The sequence below is a fragment of the Dermacentor andersoni genome, chromosome 2 (assembly GCF_023375885.2).
Source record: "Dermacentor andersoni chromosome 2, qqDerAnde1_hic_scaffold, whole genome shotgun sequence".
Classification (NCBI taxonomy): domain Eukaryota; kingdom Metazoa; phylum Arthropoda; class Arachnida; order Ixodida; family Ixodidae; genus Dermacentor; species Dermacentor andersoni.
In genome coordinates, this window is record NC_092815.1 from 175,953,678 (window position 1) to 175,960,531 (window position 6,854).

The 6,854-nt window shown below is 43.6% G+C and overlaps 1 long non-coding RNA gene across 1 annotated transcript; it reads right to left on the reverse strand.

Annotated features, from left to right (window-relative positions):
• Window positions 1-296: 296 nt before the first annotated feature.
• On the reverse strand, window positions 297-2,743 carry LOC140215975 (uncharacterized). Its single transcript, XR_011892602.1, has 2 exons — window positions 2,547-2,743; window positions 297-517 (listed from the first exon to the last, which is right to left on the reverse strand). It is a non-coding gene; the product is annotated as an uncharacterized lncRNA (long non-coding RNA).
• Between the last annotated feature and the right edge of the window lie 4,111 nt (window positions 2,744-6,854).

Consider the following 6,854-nt stretch of genomic DNA (forward strand, 5'->3'; position numbering starts at 1 on the left):
CAATATAAATATATTTTTTCTGATGTCCATGCTTCATTTAAAAGTAAATTGTAACTTACTTTGTGGGTGCCTCTTGTAAGTAACGCCACATGCTTGCACAGCATCACGCAGAAATAATGGCCCGTTCTTCGGCATACCATCCATTAGTGAATTCCTTGTACATTGCATGTTACCATAACTGAAAGATAAATCATAATATGCTGTTATTTTTTTTTTCATAAACTGTATGATGAGCTTTTCATGCATAAAAGATGACTGCACGCGAAAATGCAGCAAGACATCAACTTCACACCATGTCACATACTCATACTTTATTACCTAATAAATTAGAAAAGATGCAGAAAGTGTAATCAACAAGAGTGACAAATAGCAGCAAAGGTGATCATGGATAAATCTTGAAGATGATTGCCGCCGCTGCCAGAGTAGGCCAGCCTTCGTAGGAGAGCACTTGCAGCCCACAAAAGCTTGCTGTCACAGGCCACGCGTGACGGTTCTTGTAGACATAGGCAAGCAATACCTGCACAGAAGAGGGGAAAAAAGGTGAGGGAGGAAATGGGAATATTGAAATTGGAACTTCATTTAGTAATATGTGCTAAGTAAGAAGTTTGGCTCACAATAAAAATAAATTTAAGCACTCCTTTCTCTTAAATTACGGGTATCTTAAGGTATGTATGCGATGATGTTTAAAATGACTAGTATATTTCCTATCATAAGAAGCCAACAAACACTGACACCAAGGACAACATAGGGGAAATTACTTGTGCTTAATAAATGAAATAAAGAAACGATAAATTAATGAAAACTAAAGTGGATGAAAAAACACCTTGCCGCAGGTGGTAACCGAACCCACAAACTTCGCATTTCGCGTGCTATGCTCTACCAATTGAGCTACAGCGGCATCGTTTTCCCATCCACTTTCTCGGGTATTTATGTGTTCTAGTAGAACCTGGGAATGTCAGCCAGCGCCACAACTCGGAGACCTTGTTCCTGGCATATAGTCATTAAGTTGCATAGCAGAGTCAGCCTTTAAATTATTTTATGCTGTTTTGTGGCTAAAAAGCCACTCATCAACCTGTCACACAATTCTGAGAAGCTTCCTGCAAAATATAATCAGTTTAAAACAGTAATTCACTCTGCAGGTAAATGAGATACTAACTTAATTAAAAAGTTAAATAGCGTTTTAAATTGTTGAACTAAAAGCAAGTTTGGCATTTTGCGCTGCCTAGCTGTTGCCTTTCTTTCAAACTTAAACATGACACAGTACACAGTAAGCAGGTAGCGTGCAAAGGAGGACTGGTGATAAAGTATTGTTCCAAAGCAACACTCCTAGCTGGATCAATCACTTTTGTTGATATATTTTCATGTGACCCTAATTGGATTAGGGCAATACCTCACACAAATGATGCAACACCTTGGATGATGCGTCATACAAAATTGAAAGTATCTCATGATGTGATCAAACGATAACATTGCCCACTGTCTTGGAAGTGTTAACATGCTGTTTGCGCAAGAAAGTGTAAAGTTATTCATATAGGTAGCAAATTCATCAGTGCATCTATAGCCTCAGGTAATTCTGAGAATCTATGTTGACTTGCAATTGAGAAGCCACTGCACACAAAAAGGTGTATTCAAGTCATGGTCCATGCTGAATAATTTCCCACCTAGTGAAAAGGCAAATGTGGCAGGCTAATGGGCTAGGGCAAATAGATTGCTAAATTCTGATAACACCTCCAATGATATTATTGCAATAGGTGGTAAAAAACAGCACAGGTAAAATTGCAGTTATGAAAAAAATTTAAAAGCACCTCAGCAAACTGCTGGAACCCTCAGCATCATGCCTGTTCTACATGCACATATGTTGCAGCGCAATCTACATCTCAGACGCAGGCGCCTCCACACATCACTTTGTGATCTTCTCACAATAAGGTTAAAAACAGTCTGGCACAAGCTACCTGATGTGATTCATTTTGCAAGCGCCAGCCAAGTGCTGATGGTGGTAGAGCGAAATTGAAGTTTGTCCTTGTATGGAAGCCTCGGCCCATGTTTTATCAATTCTAGCGGCAAAGCACACCTTTTACAGCACACATAAATCTTAAATTAGACTGCTTGCTGATGCTGTACAGTAAATTCCCGTAAAGAAACTAAATCACACAGAAAACATTTAGAATACCAATCTAATCAAATACTGGCTTGAATACATTTGTGCAGTAGGGAAGCAAGGTGTAATGTACGCTGCTGTAGCAAATTTTTACTTATGTATGGTATACTTGCATGACACAGCAGACTTAATTTTTGAGTTCTTACATAGCAATGACTACCTACAGGTACATGTTGTAAGGCTTAGGGAAACTAATTATTACTAGAACTGCGTATGTACACTGGCACTGAGAAATTGGTTATAATAGTGGCAGTTTATAATGGACCAATGCAAAAAAAATGCCCGTTTGTGAGACACCAACTAGCTATTTTAACACGAAGCGCTACCTGGCCTTAACCCATATAAAAAGCACTGGGAGGACCAGAGAGGGTACAGTACATTGGCTTACACTGATCATGATGAGGTCCCGTCATCCAGCTAGCGCCAAGGTACAAGAAGGATGTCCAGCCGTCTATAGAGTGAAAGGAACAAAATAAGATAGCATCAAGTCAGTTGAAAGGCAGATTTGCAATTACAAATAAGGTGACCCAGTCACAGTGATTCATTAATACATGCCAAGCTGTCGTGTTTTCACTCCCAGATGAAGCACCTACTAGGTTAAAGGTTTTGCTGCTTAATTAGAACACAAGTGAAATTTGTACATCAGCAGACGATTTAATTTGTAATTGTATAGATGAAGTAAACATTGCAGTTATATTTTTGTTTTGCTATAAAGTGGGAACGCTACAAACTGCATAGTCACTGACACACGCGCGCACACGCAAGAACAAAAGGACACAAAATAGGGCGAGTTCAGTCTGGTTCAGCATTACAGCCAGCGCGTCGTCTTCGAATGCACTCCTTTCGGTTGGTTCGTGCTACGTTAACCACAAAGACTAACAAGCAGGGCAAAGTTCTGACTGGTGTTGCGAAAGTCGTGGAGCGCGGTAGTGCTGAACGGCTGAACACAAGAAGAACCCTCGTATAAAAGTAATGACGAAAACTCGCAGGGCAGAAGAGCCCATATATCAAGAATTGTCGCGGGTAACACCTAAAAATATTCACATTGTTGACGAAAAACGAAGTGCAATGTATTTCACTTACCGGAAAAAGTGTTGTCCGAACGTGCGACGTATACAAAGACGCACCGGGACACGAAGGCGGCGAACGCAGATCACGCCATTGTGGTAGTAAGCCGTCGAGGAAAACACGCAATACAGCCGATGTCACGAAGCACTGATGCAAAACACACGGCAAGCAGAATCAGCACAGCTAAATGACTCCAATTAATATCCAGTATAAATGTACAGAACGGCTTTGAATGACGCATAAGTGGCATAACGAACCCACGACCGAGACATTGGGGGCGGCAGTGGCCGTTTTTTCAAACTTCCTGCCTCCCAGTGTTCCCAGCACAGAATCAGATGTCCGACAAATTTGGATTGTGTCGCCGAAGTGATCGCAGCGCGGTGGCTCTGTGACACCGCTGTGCAACGCCGGCGTTTCGCTCCTGCTGCTATCAGTATACCTGCTGCGCGAGCATAGAATGGCTTCCTGGCGTCGTGTGCGCGCCCCGTATGGAAAACAATAACACGCCATTGATTGTTGAAGTTCTGATGTGAAATTATTTAATATCAAAGGCAATTAACTTATGTTGCTTCCAACGAGTTAGATTTGTCTGTGGCGTCTTTTATTCGCTAACGCCGACGGCCGACGGTAACCGCACTTTTAACACGTCGTTTGGCATTTTATGCACTTTTAGACAAAAAGATCTAGAAAAGTTCTTGAGTTAGACAATCTGAATGTGTTTACCAAAACACACTCTAGTGACATCAGTAGTGGGTTTTGCCGCAGATAGAATATATACTAGCATATTCCAAGTGCGGAGGTTATGTTTAGAAGAAATTCTATCTTCAGTCTTGTCATAGACCAAGACGTCTATAGCCGTTTGCAGCCGTTTCAAGAAGTTTTTAAGAGGTTCTGTGTTTCGTCGGAAGGCGCTTCCGAGACATGGCGACTCCGTAAGTCCGCGCCCCCAACATGCTCCCAGAGGGAGCAGATGCGGTAGAGCAGAGTTACGCATATATACTTCCGACTTGTAGCGTGGACAGGGAGCAAGGACGCGAGAGGGTGTACTCTTTGTACTCGTGTACTCGTGCGTACTTTGTACTTTGTACTCGTGCGTGTGCTCCATAGGCGGAAAGTTTCAATTTTTTCGGGTGGGGGGGGGGGGGGGGGGGTGCACGGGGGCCTGACCAGCTTTCCGAACCATATATATGCACCTGATTCCACTCTCACACTCATAATGCTAATGCATTAAAAATGTGTCCTGCGCTCAGTTTAAAGATTGCTATTCCTGACGCTTCAATCGTAGCGGTTCGGGTGTTTCGTACTGCTGTCATATAGCACCGTTTCTGAAGGCAACGGCCCTCGCATTATCGACGTCGTTTATCGTCGGTGCCGACCATCAGAGTACGACGTCGATTCTGTACAGTCATTGCCTCTCGACCTTCCGTACCGGCCGCGTCATCTGCATCGCAAAAGAGATTGTCCCATTGTTTCGGAACGACATCAAAAACGTGTTTCGCATCATTAGGATTGTGTTTTGACAAACAAGCTCTACGGAGTGAACATGCTGACCATCTGGCGCAAAGTCTGTCACTCGCCATTGCTGACTGAACAACTCCTCTGCGCTCACCTCGTTACGTCACCTGGCCAGTTAACGAAACATGCCGCTACCTCAATGTGTAAGGCTGTTTCGTGGGGGGAACGTTTCATGTTACAGTTATGCTGTATTTTGCTATATACACACTGAGTTCCTTCGAACTAACTTGCGATCAAGTTTTATACTGCTTCCGGGCAGATGTAATGCAACAATACTTTTTATTTCGGTTTTATCCGAATGTTATGAATTGCCATGCCTATATACGCAGTTGCCAATAGCGCCAACAAGGTAGCATAAAAAGGGAAATGTTGGGCCCGGTAGGTCCACCTATAGTGAACCGATAGTCGATGCAAAGTGAACCGATAGTCGATGCGGAAGCCGGCTATCGGAAGCCGGCAAGCGAGAACAGTATCTCATCACATTCGTGAGTTCATTCATATATACGTGCTTCACAATAGAATCGCCCACTCCAAGCAACATGGATGAGGTCATGGCTCCGACCCTCCAGCCCATACGTAATCTCAGAAGCATCGCTGGCAGATCCTTATAGGTTAACATAAACGCGCGACGGAGCCACAGAAGGACTTCAGTATAAGTTGACCAAAAGTTGAGCGTTGGACTTCTTGGTGCTGCAGTGCCTAAGTTTCCTAACAATTCGCGACTACAAGTAATCGCTCGCCCCCTAGCGGCTGCGCCGAGGACCAGCCGATCCAGGTTCAGGCTTGCAGCGAAAGAGGGTCTCCTATGCACGGCATGTACTGAATGCCCCGTTGTTCTCGAAATGTCGAGATACCGCGGCGCACAAGCCCTAAAAAGAAAAAAAAAGCGGATGTCGAAAGATTTTTTGCTGTATGCCATTATGCGTGTCATCGCGGTGGAAAGACAGCAATGTAGGATTTCATGGTTTGCGGAAAGCAGTATAGACGACGCCCATCGGAGAGCGAAACTTACGCATCGGGCAAAGGAGACTGGCGTGTTTGAAACATTTCATTCGGGACGACTTCTTTGTTCCTGACGACTATACCATTGCTTTCTTTCTGTGTATCTTAAATATCACGAGGTCGTTTCAAATCTCGGAGTGTACGTTTGTTTAGGCAGGCGCTTTAATAAACTATAATGATGTACGCTTACGCTTAAGTTGATGTTGTTAGTCTAGTTTTCTGCGCCAGAATTGGTGTTACTGCTAGCATGCTTTAGTTTGATGAAATGACTAACGCAAGAGTGGGCACGGGACACTAAAAAGGCGACAAGGACAAGCGCAGACTTCCAAATGGTGTTTATTACAAAAAGGTACGTATATATACTTTCACGCACTTGATCATAATCAGTTGCACGATAATCTTGCACGATTGCAACTGATTATGATCAAATGCGCGAGAGTATATATGCATAACTTTTTGTAATAAACACCAGTTGGAAGTCTGCGCTTGTCCTTGTCGCCTTTTTAGTGTCTCGTGTCCACTCTTGCGCTAGTCACTTCAGCATGGAATACCAACTAGCCCGGTCTCACACCCTGCTTTAGTTTGACGGTGTAAGCAATGTATCGGGCATGCGCTTGATGCCCTACCTTATCACAACAGCACGAACACACTCAGTGCTGTTGACTGTTATCGCGCTCTTGCCTATATAACTACATGACAATAAACCCTCCGCTCATTCTTGTTCGTGCCCCCTGTCATGTAGTGCCTCAATCTTTTGCAATACGCACGTCGTTTCGCTAACAATACAAGTAATACTGCTTTGTCATTCAACGCAATGAGTTGTCAGTTTATCTGCTCGCAAGAAAACTAGAAGCAACTGCAAATAGCGCTGGTTCCCGCTTTGGAACATTCGACCTGGCCACAGCGCCGCTAGTTTGCTCTCCGGCATGGTGCACACAACTAAATTTCATCACAACTGGTCCAAGTCATTTCCAAGTCATGCACTTACATCATAATACAAGTGAATTTGCTCCGAAAAAAAAAAAACTCGCTAATTTTCGGGAACCGGCTGGAAGAAACGCAACTTGGTCCGAATTGTTGTTATTCACGAGAAACTCGACAACATCATCAA